Source organism: Phyllobates terribilis, unplaced genomic scaffold (genome assembly GCF_046119375.1).
Source record: "Phyllobates terribilis strain yellow unplaced genomic scaffold, ASM4611937v1 Scaffold_138__1_contigs__length_4804227, whole genome shotgun sequence".
NCBI lineage: Eukaryota > Metazoa > Chordata > Amphibia > Anura > Dendrobatidae > Phyllobates > Phyllobates terribilis.
The window spans coordinates 279,432-294,326 of record NW_027362898.1 but is presented as its reverse complement, the minus strand read 5'-3'; the positions used below and the strand labels follow the sequence as shown (position 1 = coordinate 294,326).

Here is a 14,895-nt window from a genome sequence, read left to right as displayed (position 1 = left end):
CCTGGATGGCTGAATGTCACTGAGAAGCTCACAGAGACCGCCATAAGCAACAGTTTAAAAGAATGCCACAGACTAATCAACCAAACTTTTTGGGTTGGTTTCTCTTTTATAGTCTGCAGGCATTAAATGAAAGAAGTCAGTGTTCCAGCAGAGGGAGACAACGATTCAGAAAAGGCATTGTAGCAAACCAAAAAAGAAATTTTAAGCGCAGCAGAGTAACCAGCTCACATACCTGTTAGCTCAGGTGAGTTTAAAAGGCTGCTGTTGATAACAAGGGCATTTGCTAAATAGATGGTGTGTGTGCAACAATATACTGAAAGGTCAATTATATTGTGCAGCTTATCTCACCACCTGTAGTTATTTAGGTGAAAGCTCCAAAATGCTTGCCTAATATGTCTGTTTATCCAAAAGGAAGTATAGAGGGAGAGCTAGATAGATAGCATTGCATTACATTACATTACATGGCAATGCAATGCACAGTTGCTGAAGTTGAACCAAAATGAGCTTGTCATCTGGCTTCTGCAACTTTTAACATGAAAAATCCAATGAGGAGAAGAAAAGCAAAGCCAAAGAGTCCATCCCAAAATCCGACAAACAAGCAAAATGAACAAAAAGCATTGAATTCAATTCTTTCTGATTTTAGAAACTGCATTAAAGAAGGGGTGCACCGGTCCTGGAGATACTGCAATACCAGGTCAATGCGTGGAGTGGACAGAGCAAGCTCTTTTTCCATCTCCCTGTTCTAAAAATCCATTTAATATATGGTCCCCAGATAGGGGACGTATCAGATATTAAACTGATAAGAACAGATACAACACTTGATCTTAGCCAAAAGGCCGAGAAGCGATAACCAGAATTGGTTTCCGACTACGGTGCCACCCAAGGATTCTGAAAAGTCCATTTGTGGAGATGGCCACCTGGACTCCCGTTAAGAAGACATGCTGTCAACCTCTAGATCCCTCACATGCCTGCACTTTTCGGCTTGCTGCTGCTGCAATCCACGCGTTTTAGATCTGCATAACTCCACCTCTTTTAGCACAGTACCCTCAACCCCCGGCTGTTCCCACCCGCCTCAACACCGTTGGAAGGGAGGAGAACCAATTAAGGCGGGGGGGGGGTGGAACGAGCAGCTGTCTACCCTTAGCAGGAGGGTTGCTGATTAATTACCTCTCCTGCTGCTGCTGCTGCTGGCTGTCCAGCAGCAGACTGAAGGTGGCTGCTGCTGTGCGCAGGTATATAAAGGCTCAGAGCCTATTATGACACGCGCAGCCAGCGTTCCATTGCCACATTCCGTCTACTGCAGGCGGGATACCTGGATGGCTGAATGTCACTGAGAAGCTCACAGAGACCGCCATAAGCAACAGTTTAAAAGAATGCCACAGACTAATCAACCAAACTTTTTGGGTTGGTTTCTCTTTTATAGTCTGCAGGCATTAAATGAAAGAAGTCAGTGTTCCAGCAGAGGGAGACAACGTTTCAGAAAAGGCATTGTAGCAAACCAAAAAAGAAATTTTAAGCGCAGCAGAGTAACCAGCTCACATACCTGTTAGCTCAGGTGAGTTTAAAAGGCTGCTGTTGATAACAAGGGCATTTGCTAAATAGATGGTGTGTGTGCAACAATATACTGAAAGGTCAATTATATTGTGCAGCTTATCTCACCACCTGCAGTTATTTAGGTGAAAGATCCAAAATGCTTGCCTAATATGTCTGTTTATCCAAAAGGAAGTATAGAGGGAGAGCTAGATAGATAGCATTGCATTACATTACATTACATGGCAATGCAATGCACAGTTGCTGAAGTTGAACCAAAATGAGCTTGTCATCTGGCTTCTGCAACTTTTAACATGAAAAATCCAATGAGGAGAAGAAAAGCAAAGCCAAAGAGTCCATCCCAAAATCCGACAAACAAGCAAAATGAACAAAAAGCATTGAATTCAATTCTTTCTGATTTTAGAAACTGCATTAAAGAAGGGGTGCACCGGTCCTGGAGATACTGCAATACCAGGTCAATGCGTGGAGTGGACAGAGCAAGCTCTTTTTCCATCTCCCTGTTCTAAAAATCCATTTAATATATGGTCCCCAGATAGGGGACGTATCAGATATTAAACTGATAAGAACAGATACTACACTTGATCTTAGCCAAAAGGCCGAGAAGCGATAACCAGAATTGGTTTCCGACTACGGTGCCACCCAAGGATTCTGAAAAGTCCATTTGTGGAGATGGCCACCTGGACTCCCGTTAAGAAGACATGCTGTCAACCTCTAGATCCCTCACATGCCTGCACTTTTCGGCTTGCTGCTGCTGCAATCCACGCGTTTTAGATCTGCATAACTCCACCTCTTTTAGCACAGTACCCTCAACCCCCGGCTGTTCCCACCCGCCTCAACACCGTTGGAAGGGAGGAGAACCAATTAAGGCGGGGGGGGGGGGTGGAACGAGCAGCTGTCTACCCTTAGCAGGAGGGTTGCTGATTAATTACCTCTCCTGCTGCTGCTGCTGCTGCTGGCTGTCCAGCAGCAGACTGAAGGTGGCTGCTGCTGTGCGCAGGTATATAAAGGCTCAGAGCCTATTATGACACGCGCAGCCAGCGTTCCATTGCCACATTCCGTCTACTGCAGGCGGGATACCTGGATGGCTGAATGTCACTGAGAAGCTCACAGAGACCGCCATAAGCAACAGTTTAAAAGAATGCCACAGACTAATCAACCAAACTTTTTGGGTTGGTTTCTCTTTTATAGTCTGCAGGCATTAAATGAAAGAAGTCAGTGTTCCAGCAGAGGGAGACAACGTTTCAGAAAAGGCATTGTAGCAAACCAAAAAAGAAATTTTAAGCGCAGCAGAGTAACCAGCTCACATACCTGTTAGCTCAGGTGAGTTTAAAAGGCTGCTGTTGATAACAAGGGCATTTGCTAAATAGATGGTGTGTGTGCAACAATATACTGAAAGGTCAATTATATTGTGCAGCTTATCTCACCACCTGTAGTAATTTAGGTGAAAGCTCCAAAATGCTTGCCTAATATGTCTGTTTATCCAAAAGGAAGTATAGAGGGAGAGCTAGATAGATAGCATTGCATTACATTACATTACATGGCAATGCAATGCACAGTTGCTGAAGTTGAACCAAAATGAGCTTGTCATCTGGCTTCTGCAACTTTTAACATGAAAAATCCAATGAGGAGAAGAAAAGCAAAGCCAAAGAGTCCATCCCAAAATCCGACAAACAAGCAAAATGAACAAAAAGCATTGAATTCAATTCTTTCTGATTTTAGAAACTGCATTAAAGAAGGGGTGCACCGGTCCTGGAGATACTGCAATACCAGGTCAATGCGTGGAGTGGACAGAGCAAGCTCTTTTTCCATCTCCCTGTTCTAAAAATCCATTTAATATATGGTCCCCAGATAGGGGACGTATCAGATATTAAACTGATAAGAACAGATACTACACTTGATCTTAGCCAAAAGGCCGAGAAGCGATAACCAGAATTGGTTTCCGACTACGGTGCCACCCAAGGATTCTGAAAAGTCCATTTGTGGAGATGGCCACCTGGACTCCCGTTAAGAAGACATGCTGTCAACCTCTAGATCCCTCACATGCCTGCACTTTTCGGCTTGCTGCTGCTGCAATCCACGCGTTTTAGATCTGCATAACTCCACCTCTTTTAGCACAGTACCCTCAACCCCCGGCTGTTCCCACCCGCCTCAACACCGTTGGAAGGGAGGAGAACCAATTAAGGCGGGGGGGGTGGAACGAGCAGCTGTCTACCCTTAGCAGGAGGGTTGCTGATTAATTACCTCTCCTGCTGCTGCAGCTGCTGGCTGTCCAGCAGCAGACTGAAGGTGGCTGCTGCTGTGCGCAGGTATATAAAGGCTCAGAGCCTATTATGACACGCGCAGCCAGCGTTCCATTGCCACATTCCGTCTACTGCAGGCGGGATACCTGGATGGCTGAATGTCACTGAGAAGCTCACAGAGACCGCCATAAGCAACAGTTTAAAAGAATGCCACAGACTAATCAACCAAACTTTTTGGGTTGGTTTCTCTTTTATATTCTGCAGGCATTAAATGAAAGAAGTCAGTGTTCCAGCAGAGGGAGACAACGTTTCAGAAAAGGCATTGTAGCAAACCAAAAAAGAAATTTTAAGCGCAGCAGAGTAACCAGCTCACATACCTGTTAGCTCAGGTGAGTTTAAAAGGCTGCTGTTGATAACAAGGGCATTTGCTAAATAGATGGTGTGTGTGCAACAATATACTGAAAGGTCAATTATATTGTGCAGCTTATCTCACCACCTGTAGTTATTTAGGTGAAAGCTCCAAAATGCTTGCCTAATATGTCTGTTTATCCAAAAGGAAGTATAGAGGGAGAGCTAGATAGATAGCATTGCATTACATTACATTACATGGCAATGCAATGCACAGTTGCTGAAGTTGAACCAAAATGAGCTTGTCATCTGGCTTCTGCAACTTTTAACATGAAAAATCCAATGAGGAGAAGAAAAGCAAAGCCAAAGAGTCCATCCCAAAATCCGACAAACAAGCAAAATGAACAAAAAGCATTGAATTCAATTCTTTCTGATTTTAGAAACTGCATTAAAGAAGGGGTGCACCGGTCCTGGAGATACTGCAATACCAGGTCAATGCGTGGAGTGGACAGAGCAAGCTCTTTTTCCATCTCCCTGTTCTAAAAATCCATTTAATATATGGTCCCCAGATAGGGGACGTATCAGATATTAAACTGATAAGAACAGATACTACACTTGATCTTAGCCAAAAGGCCGAGAAGCGATAACCAGAATTGGTTTCCGACTACGGTGCCACCCAAGGATTCTGAAAAGTCCATTTGTGGAGATGGCCACCTGGACTCCCGTTAAGAAGACATGCTGTCAACCTCTAGATCCCTCACATGCCTGCACTTTTCGGCTTGCTGCTGCTGCAATCCACGCGTTTTAGATCTGCATAACTCCACCTCTTTTAGCACAGTACCCTCAACCCCCGGCTGTTCCCACCCGCCTCAACACCGTTGGAAGGGAGGAGAACCAATTAAGGCGGGGGGGGGGGTGGAACGAGCAGCTGTCTACCCTTAGCAGGAGGGTTGCTGATTAATTACCTCTCCTGCTGCTGCTGCTGCTGGCTGTCCAGCAGCAGACTGAAGGTGGCTGCTGCTGTGCGCAGGTATATAAAGGCTCAGAGCCTATTATGACACGCGCAGCCAGCGTTCCATTGCCACATTCCGTCTACTGCAGGCGGGATACCTGGATGGCTGAATGTCACTGAGAAGCTCACAGAGACCGCCATAAGCAACAGTTTAAAAGAATGCCACAGACTAATCAACCAAACTTTTTGGGTTGGTTTCTCTTTTATAGTCTGCAGGCATTAAATGAAAGAAGTCAGTGTTCCAGCAGAGGGAGACAACGTTTCAGAAAAGGCATTGTAGCAAACCAAAAAAGAAATTTTAAGCGCAGCAGAGTAACCAGCTCACATACCTGTTAGCTCAGGTGAGTTTAAAAGGCTGCTGTTGATAACAAGGGCATTTGCTAAATAGATGGTGTGTGTGCAACAATATACTGAAAGGTCAATTATATTGTGCAGCTTATCTCACCACCTGTAGTTATTTAGGTGAAAGCTCCAAAATGCTTGCCTAATATGTCTGTTTATCCAAAAGGAAGTATAGAGGGAGAGCTAGATAGATAGCATTGCATTACATTACATTACATGGCAATGCAATGCACAGTTGCTGAAGTTGAACCAAAATGAGCTTGTCATCTGGCTTCTGCAACTTTTAACATGAAAAATCCAATGAGGAGAAGAAAAGCAAAGCCAAAGAGTCCATCCCAAAATCCGACAAACAAGCAAAATGAACAAAAAGCATTGAATTCAATTCTTTCTGATTTTAGAAACTGCATTAAAGAAGGGGTGCACCGGTCCTGGAGATACTGCAATACCAGGTCAATGCGTGGAGTGGACAGAGCAAGCTCTTTTTCCATCTCCCTGTTCTAAAAATCCATTTAATATATGGTCCCCAGATAGGGGACGTATCAGATATTAAACTGATAAGAACAGATACTACACTTGATCTTAGCCAAAAGGCCGAGAAGCGATAACCAGAATTGGTTTCCGACTACGGTGCCACCCAAGGATTCTGAAAAGTCCATTTGTGGAGATGGCCACCTGGACTCCCGTTAAGAAGACATGCTGTCAACCTCTAGATCCCTCACATGCCTGCACTTTTCGGCTTGCTGCTGCTGCAATCCACGCATTTTAGATCTGCATAACTCCACCTCTTTTAGCACAGTACCCTCAACCCCCGGCTGTTCCCACCCGCCTCAACACCGTTGGAAGGGAGGAGAACCAATTAAGGCGGGGGGGGGTGGAACGAGCAGCTGTCTACCCTTAGCAGGAGGGTTGCTGATTAATTACCTCTCCTGCTGCTGCTGCTGCTGACTGTCCAGCAGCAGACTGAAGGTGGCTGCTGCTGTGCGCAGGTATATAAAGGCTCAGAGCCTATTATGACACGTGCAGCCAGCGTTCCATTGCCACATTCCGTCTACTGCAGGCGGGATACCTGGATGGCTGAATGTCACTGAGAAGCTCACAGAGACCGCCATAAGCAACAGTTTAAAAGAATGCCTCAGACTAATCAACCAAACTTTTTGGGTTGGTTTCTCTTTTATAGTCTGCAGGCATTAAATGAAAGAAGTCAGTGTTCCAGCAGAGGGAGACAACGTTTCAGAAAAGGCATTGTAGCAAACCAAAAAAGAAATTTTAAGCGCAGCAGAGTAACCAGCTCACATACCTGTTAGCTCAGGTGAGTTTAAAAGGCTGCTGTTGATAACAAGGGCATTTGCTAAATAGATGGTGTGTGTGCAACAATATACTGAAAGGTCAATTATATTGTGCAGCTTATCTCACCACCTGTAGTTATTTAGGTGAAAGCTCCAAAATGCTTGCCTAATATGTCTGTTTATCCAAAAGGAAGTATAGAGGGAGAGCTAGATAGATAGCATTGCATTACATTACATTACATGGCAATGCAATGCACAGTTGCTGAAGTTGAACCAAAATGAGCTTGTCATCTGGCTTCTGCAACTTTTAACATGAAAAATCCAATGAGGAGAAGAAAAGCAAAGCCAAAGAGTCCATCCCAAAATCCGACAAACAAGCAAAATGAACAAAAAGCATTGAATTCAATTCTTTCTGATTTTAGAAACTGCATTAAAGAAGGGGTGCACCGGTCCTGGAGATACTGCAATACCAGGTCAATGCGTGGAGTGGACAGAGCAAGCTCTTTTTCCATCTCCCTGTTCTAAAAATCCATTTAATATATGGTCCCCAGATAGGGGACGTATCAGATATTAAACTGATAAGAACAGATACTACACTTGATCTTAGCCAAAAGGCCGAGAAGCGATAACCAGAATTGGTTTCCGACTACGGTGCCACCCAAGGATTCTGAAAAGTCCATTTGTGGAGATGGCCACCTGGACTCCCGTTAAGAAGACATGCTGTCAACCTCTAGATCCCTCACATGCCTGCACTTTTCGGCTTGCTGCTGCTGCAATCCACGCGTTTTAGATCTGCATAACTCCACCTCTTTTAGCACAGTACCCTCAACCCCCGGCTGTTCCCACCCGCCTCAACACCGTTGGAAGGGAGGAGAACCAATTAAGGCGGGGGGGGGTGGAACGAGCAGCTGTCTACCCTTAGCAGGAGGGTTGCTGATTAATTACCTCTCCTGCTGCTGCTGCTGCTGACTGTCCAGCAGCAGACTGAAGGTGGCTGCTGCTGTGCGCAGGTATATAAAGGCTCAGAGCCTATTATGACACGTGCAGCCAGCGTTCCATTGCCACATTCCGTCTACTGCAGGCGGGATACCTGGATGGCTGAATGTCACTGAGAAGCTCACAGAGACCGCCATAAGCAACAGTTTAAAAGAATGCCACAGACTAATCAACCAAACTTTTTGGGTTGGTTTCTCTTTTATAGTCTGCAGGCATTAAATGAAAGAAGTCAGTGTTCCAGCAGAGGGAGACAACGTTTCAGAAAAGGCATTGTAGCAAACCAAAAAAGAAATTTTAAGCGCAGCAGAGTAACCAGCTCACATACCTGTTAGCTCAGGTGAGTTTAAAAGGCTGCTGTTGATAACAAGGGCATTTGCTAAATAGATGGTGTGTGTGCAACAATATACTGAAAGGTCAATTATATTGTGCAGCTTATCTCACCACCTGTAGTTATTTAGGTGAAAGCTCCAAAATGCTTGCCTAATATGTCTGTTTATCCAAAAGGAAGTATAGAGGGAGAGCTAGATAGATAGCATTGCATTACATTACATTACATGGCAATGCAATGCACAGTTGCTGAAGTTGAACCAAAATGAGCTTGTCATCTGGCTTCTGCAACTTTTAACATGAAAAATCCAATGAGGAGAAGAAAAGCAAAGCCAAAGAGTCCATCCCAAAATCCGACAAACAAGCAAAATGAACAAAAAGCATTGAATTCAATTCTTTCTGATTTTAGAAACTGCATTAAAGAAGGGGTGCACCGGTCCTGGAGATACTGCAATACCAGGTCAATGCGTGGAGTGGACAGAGCAAGCTCTTTTTCCATCTCCCTGTTCTAAAAATCCATTTAATATATGGTCCCCAGATAGGGGACGTATCAGATATTAAACTGATAAGAACAGATACTACACTTGATCTTAGCCAAAAGGCCGAGAAGCGATAACCAGAATTGGTTTCCGACTACGGTGCCACCCAAGGATTCTGAAAAGTCCATTTGTGGAGATGGCCACCTGGACTCCCGTTAAGAAGACATGCTGTCAACCTCTAGATCCCTCACATGCCTGCACTTTTCGGCTTGCTGCTGCTGCAATCCACGTGTTTTAGATCTGCATAACTCCACCTCTTTTAGCACAGTACCCTCAACCCCCGGCTGTTCCCACCCGCCTCAACACCGTTGGAAGGGAGGAGAACCAATTAAGGCGGGGGGGGGGTGGAACGAGCAGCTGTCTACCCTTAGCAGGAGGGTTGCTGATTAATTACCTCTCCTGCTGCTGCTGCTGCTGGCTGTCCAGCAGCAGACTGAAGGTGGCTGCTGCTGTGCGCAGGTATATAAAGGCTCAGAGCCTATTATGACACGCGCAGCCAGCGTTCCATTGCCACATTCCGTCTACTGCAGGCGGGATACCTGGATGGCTGAATGTCACTGAGAAGCTCACAGAGACCGCCATAAGCAACAGTTTAAAAGAATGCCACAGACTAATCAACCAAACTTTTTGGGTTGGTTTCTCTTTTATAGTCTGCAGGCATTAAATGAAAGAAGTCAGTGTTCCAGCAGAGGGAGACAACGTTTCAGAAAAGGCATTGTAGCAAACCAAAAAAGAAATTTTAAGCGCAGCAGAGTAACCAGCTCACATACCTGTTAGCTCAGGTGAGTTTAAAAGGCTGCTGTTGATAACAAGGGCATTTGCTAAATAGATGGTGTGTGTGCAACAATATACTGAAAGGTCAATTATATTGTGCAGCTTATCTCACCACCTGTAGTTATTTAGGTGAAAGCTCCAAAATGCTTGCCTAATATGTCTGTTTATCCAAAAGGAAGTATAGAGGGAGAGCTAGATAGATAGCATTGCATTACATTACATTACATGGCAATGCAATGCACAGTTGCTGAAGTTGAACCAAAATGAGCTTGTCATCTGGCTTCTGCAACTTTTAACATGAAAAATCCAATGAGGAGAAGAAAAGCAAAGCCAAAGAGTCCATCCCAAAATCCGACAAACAAGCAAAATGAACAAAACGCATTGAATTCAATTCTTTCTGATTTTAGAAACTGCATTAAAGAAGGGGTGCACCGGTTCTGGAGATACTGCAATACCAGGTCAATGCGTGGAGTGGACAGAGCAAGCTCTTTTTCCATCTCCCTGTTCTAAAAATCCATTTAATATATGGTCCCCAGATAGGGGACGTATCAGATATTAAACTGATAAGAACAGATACTACACTTGATCTTAGCCAAAAGGCCGAGAAGCGATAACCAGAATTGGTTTCCGACTACGGTGCCACCCAAGGATTCTGAAAAGTCCATTTGTGGAGATGGCCACCTGGACTCCCGTTAAGAAGACATGCTGTCAACCTCTAGATCCCTCACATGCCTGCACTTTTCGGCTTGCTGCTGCTGCAATCCACGCGTTTTAGATCTGCATAACTCCACCTCTTTTAGCACAGTACCCTCAACCCCCGGCTGTTTCCACCCGCCTCAACACCGTTGGAAGGGAGGAGAACCAATTAAGGCGGGGGGGGGTGGAACGAGCAGCTGTCTACCCTTAGTAGGAGGGTTGCTGATTAATTACCTCTCCTGCTGCTGCTGCTGCTGGCTGTCCAGCAGCAGACTGAAGGTGGCTGCTGCTGTGCGCAGGTATATAAAGGCTCAGAGCCTATTATGACACGCGCAGCCAGCGTTCCATTGCCACATTCCGTCTACTGCAGGCGGGATACCTGGATGGCTGAATGTCACTGAGAAGCTCACAGAGACCGCCATAAGCAACAGTTTAAAAGAATGCCACAGACTAATCAACCAAACTTTTTGGGTTGGTTTCTCTTTTATAGTCTGCAGGCATTAAATGAAAGAAGTCAGTGTTCCAGCAGAGGGAGACAACGTTTCAGAAAAGGCATTGTAGCAAACCAAAAAAGAAATTTTAAGCGCAGCAGAGTAACCAGCTCACATACCTGTTAGCTCAGGTGAGTTTAAAAGGCTGCTGTTGATAACAAGGGCATTTGCTAAATAGATGGTGTGTGTGCAACAATATACTGAAAGGTCAATTATATTGTGCAGCTTATCTCACCACCTGTAGTTATTTAGGTGAAAGCTCCAAAATGCTTGCCTAATATGTCTGTTTATCCAAAAGGAAGTATAGAGGGAGAGCTAGATAGATAGCATTGCATTACATTACATTACATGGCAATGCAATGCACAGTTGCTGAAGTTGAACCAAAATGAGCTTGTCATCTGGCTTCTGCAACTTTTAACATGAAAAATCCAATGAGGAGAAGAAAAGCAAAGCCAAAGAGTCCATCCCAAAATCCGACAAACAAGCAAAATGAACAAAAAGCATTGAATTCAATTCTTTCTGATTTTAGAAACTGCATTAAAGAAGGGGTGCACCGGTCCTGGAGATACTGCAATACCAGGTCAATGCGTGGAGTGGACAGAGCAAGCTCTTTTTCCATCTCCCTGTTCTAAAAATCCATTTAATATATGGTCCCCAGATAGGGGACGTATCAGATATTAAACTGATAAGAACAGATTTTTTGATTGAATATATCTTTTATTAGCACAAAAAATAAGTTAACAGACAGTGTACAGTGCCGCAGCCCAGTACACACAGAATTCTACATCATATTTACATAGCATGAGGATACGACGCACTAACTAGACACATCACACCCCTATGCTACACAAAACACTCAATCTGAAAGAAAAAGCATGTCAATCAATACAGTACGACGAACCGTGATAAGGGATGGGGATTGGGAAAAAGGGGATGGGGAGGGGAAAATCACAGGCCCGAAGCTTTATTGAAAGACAAGACACATAAGGGGAGAGGGGGAGGAGGGGTTTAGTCCTCATCCTCGTCCTCCGGACCGTCCACATGGAATAGTCTTTGAGCAGACTGTGGATCAGCCTGCGGCAGTCCTGGATGGACATCCTCTCCCTCCTCAAGATGAGCCGGTTCCTGGCGACCCAAACGGCATCCTTGAAGCAGTTCATAAGGCGCCAAGCCTCCTGGATGGCTCCGACGGTATGAACCCCAGGGAAGAGTCCGTAAAGCACAGAATGGTGCGATAGGCTCGCCCTGAGGACAGAGTTCCTCAGGTCGTCCTCAAGGGCAGTCAACAGGCGCTGTGCAAATCCGCAGTCCCAAAAAGTGTGCAATGATGTTTCCTCCACGAAGGGGCACCTTGGGCAGTACCGGGTCTTGCACAGGTTCCGGGCATGCATGAATGACCGGACGGGCAGTCCGCCCTGAATCGCCATCCACGACAAGTCCTTGTGCCCGTTGGTCAGCCTGTCAGACGACACATTTGTCCACACAGTCTCCAGCGTGTCCTGGTGAAGTCCTGTGATGTTCTCCACGTCATCCTTGGCTCTGATGAGCTTGTGGATAGTTTTGGGCTTCCACAAGTCGGGCTTGAGTCCCTCCAGTTGATGTTCCCCCACAAATCGAACGACGTCTCCGTAGAACCATGGCGTCGTCCAGTTGTAGGGGAAGGAGCTGTCCCACTTGTCCCAGCCGAGTCTCCTCCAAAGAGGAAGCAGGAAGAAGCGAGACATGGACCTGCCCGCGGAGCCATTCTTGACTTGCAAAGTCCGGCGGACACAATCACACACAAAAGAGGATCGCAGGAGGGTGGGGATATCTGGAACGCCCTTCCCACCCTTGCGAGGCTCCTTGTACATGACGGCCCGCCTGACTCTGTCCATCTTGGATCCCCAGACAAAGTGAAACACTGTCCTGGTAATGGCCCTGCACACAGTGACGTGTGGGGGCCAGGCCTGCGCCGTGTACTGCAAGACGGGCAGGACCTCATTACGCAGGACGAGTGCCTTACCCTCACAAGTGAGGTGTCTGAGGCTCCAGAGTCCGATCCGTTGCTTCACCTTGGCCAAGCGTTCTTGCCAGGACTTGAGGGCCGCTCCTTCCTTCCCGAACCAGACTCCCAGCACCTTGAGGAAATCCGGTTGAATGTTGAAGGGGAAGGGGGCGGAGGAGGCCGGCTGCCAATCCCCGAAGAGCATGGCTTCCGACTTCCTGCAGTTGACTTTGGCCCCTGAAGCCCGGCCGAACCTCTCACACGTCTGGACGAGGGCGTCGACTGAACCACGATCAGCGCAGAAGACGGTGACGTCGTCCATGTAGAACGAGCACTTGACCTCGTGTCGTCCCGGACCCGGTGCGGTGATCCCTCTGATCTCTCCATTCTGCCGGATAGCCTCTGCGAAGAGTTCTATAACACAAACAAAAAGAAGAGGTGATAGAGGGCAGCCTTGTCTGACCCCAGAGAGGACAGGGAAGGGGTCAGTCTTCCAGCCTTTCACCAACACCGAGCTGTGGATATCAAAATACATCAAACGGACATACGAACAAAACATGTTACCCAAACCTAACCGGTGCAGAGCTCGGCCCATGAACTCGTGGGAAACCCGGTCGAAGGCCTTCTCCTGATCCAAGGAGACCAGGGCCGCGTGTGCGCGGCGGACCTTGATGTACTCAACCGTGTCCCGCACGAGAGCGAGGCTGTCTGCGATGCGACGTCCAGGGATGCCGCAGGTCTGGTCCGGGTGGATGATCCGTCCGATGACCGTCTTAAGTCGTGTCGCCATCGTCTTGGCCAGGATCTTGTAGTCCACGTTGAGCAGAGTGATGGGACGCCAATTCCTCAGGTCGCACCGCTCTCCCTTCCGCTTGTACAGGATCGTGACCATTCCTTCCCTCAAAGATGGAGGCATTCTACCCTCCACCACCATCTCCTCGTACAGGTCCAACAGGTCCGGACAGATGAGGTCTCCCAGCGCTACATAGAGCTCCGCTGGAAGACCATCACTGCCCGGGGTCCTGCCGGTCCTAAAGGATTTAGCGGCAGAGAGCAATTCGCCCACCATCAGAGGTTTGTCCAAGGCTGCCGTGCCTGCAGGATCAAGATGGTTAGTGATACCTGACAGGAACTTATCAGCAGCGTCGGGGTCGGTAGTCTTGTGGGAGTAGAGTTCGCTGTAGAAGTCGCTGACGACCCTCATCACGTCCTCCTTCCCACGTCGCATGTTTCCACTCTCGTCTCGCAGCTCGTTCAGGGGCGTGTGACCGGCATGAAGTTTCCTGAAAAAGAATGAGTTACATTTCTCACCCTTCTCCAGATTCTCCACTTTGGAACGGAAGACGATTCGCTTGGACTCCTCCTCAAAGTGCCTTTTCAGGCTCTTCTTGGTCTCCTCCAGCTCCTCCCTCACGTCCCAGCCGCAGTGAAGAAGGTCCTGCAGCGACCGCAGCTCGCGCTGCAGCCCTCTAAAGTCCCTCCTCTTCTCACATGCCTGTTGTCGACCCTTGGCCTGAAAGAAACAGCGAAACTCAAGTTTAACATATTCCCACCAATCAGAGACTGTTTGGAAGCTACCCTTGTAGGACTGCCACATTGCGTAGGCTGCTCTCAGCTCCTCCACGACTTCATCCTGAGCCAGCAGAGCACAATTCAGCTTCCAGGAGCCGGGGCCGGACGGAAAACCGTCGCCGAGGACACCTTGTAAGTGAATGGCTCTGTGGTCGGAGAAGAAGCAGGGGACCATCGAGTGCCTACTCTGCCTGACTGCCCGAGAGGTGAACACAAAGTCAATCCTGGAGCGGAGTGAGCCATCGGGTCGGCTCCACGAATAGTTCGTGGAGCCTCTCCCCATGGAGCCCACCACGTCCTGAAGAGAGGCCTCGGTTACCATCTCGATGAGCAGCTTGGACGTGATGTCCAACTTGGCAGATGTGCCAGAACTACGACCATCCTCCTCGATGGGGCAGTTGAAATCCCCGGCCATCACTAAGGTCCTGGTGGTGGCAAGCTGAAGCCGCAGGGTCTGGAAAAGCTCCAAACGCTCATTCTTCAGTGGGGACGCATACACGTTGATGAACCTGACAGGTTCTCCCGCCCAGTTGCCATCTACAACAAGAGCCCTGCCGCAGATGAGCTCCTGGATGGACTCAAGCGTGAATGCGCCCCCCCTGATCAGAATTGCGACCCCCGCAGACTTGCAGTCACCCCCACCGGACCAGTAGGATGGACCGTGGGACCACTCCCTGGCCAGATGTTTGAAGGACCTAGAGGAGGGAAGGGAACATTCCTGCAACATATAAACATC

General features: G+C 47.4%; 9 non-coding genes across 9 annotated transcripts; all 9 read right to left on the bottom strand.

The window, feature by feature from the left end:
- Positions 1-657: 657 nt before the first annotated feature.
- On the bottom strand, positions 658-848 carry LOC141205392 (U2 spliceosomal RNA). The gene has a single exon (XR_012276159.1). It is a non-coding gene; the product is annotated as a U2 spliceosomal RNA (small nuclear RNA).
- A 1,120-nt stretch (positions 849-1,968) lies between these two features.
- Positions 1,969-2,159, bottom strand: LOC141205114 (U2 spliceosomal RNA). Its single transcript, XR_012275888.1, has one exon. It is a non-coding gene; the product is annotated as a U2 spliceosomal RNA (small nuclear RNA).
- Positions 2,160-3,284: 1,125 nt separating this feature from the next.
- LOC141205113 (U2 spliceosomal RNA) lies at positions 3,285-3,475 on the bottom strand. The gene has a single exon (XR_012275887.1). It is a non-coding gene; the product is annotated as a U2 spliceosomal RNA (small nuclear RNA).
- Positions 3,476-4,593: 1,118 nt separating this feature from the next.
- LOC141205112 (U2 spliceosomal RNA) lies at positions 4,594-4,784 on the bottom strand. The gene has a single exon (XR_012275886.1). It is a non-coding gene; the product is annotated as a U2 spliceosomal RNA (small nuclear RNA).
- Positions 4,785-5,905: 1,121 nt separating this feature from the next.
- Positions 5,906-6,096, bottom strand: LOC141205111 (U2 spliceosomal RNA). The gene has a single exon (XR_012275885.1). It is a non-coding gene; the product is annotated as a U2 spliceosomal RNA (small nuclear RNA).
- A 1,119-nt stretch (positions 6,097-7,215) lies between these two features.
- LOC141205109 (U2 spliceosomal RNA) lies at positions 7,216-7,406 on the bottom strand. Its single transcript, XR_012275883.1, has one exon. It is a non-coding gene; the product is annotated as a U2 spliceosomal RNA (small nuclear RNA).
- Positions 7,407-8,525: 1,119 nt separating this feature from the next.
- LOC141205108 (U2 spliceosomal RNA) lies at positions 8,526-8,716 on the bottom strand. Its single transcript, XR_012275882.1, has one exon. It is a non-coding gene; the product is annotated as a U2 spliceosomal RNA (small nuclear RNA).
- A 1,120-nt stretch (positions 8,717-9,836) lies between these two features.
- On the bottom strand, positions 9,837-10,027 carry LOC141205388 (U2 spliceosomal RNA). Its single transcript, XR_012276155.1, has one exon. It is a non-coding gene; the product is annotated as a U2 spliceosomal RNA (small nuclear RNA).
- A 1,119-nt stretch (positions 10,028-11,146) lies between these two features.
- LOC141205441 (U2 spliceosomal RNA) lies at positions 11,147-11,339 on the bottom strand. Its single transcript, XR_012276207.1, has one exon. It is a non-coding gene; the product is annotated as a U2 spliceosomal RNA (small nuclear RNA).
- Positions 11,340-14,895: the final 3,556 nt, after the last annotated feature.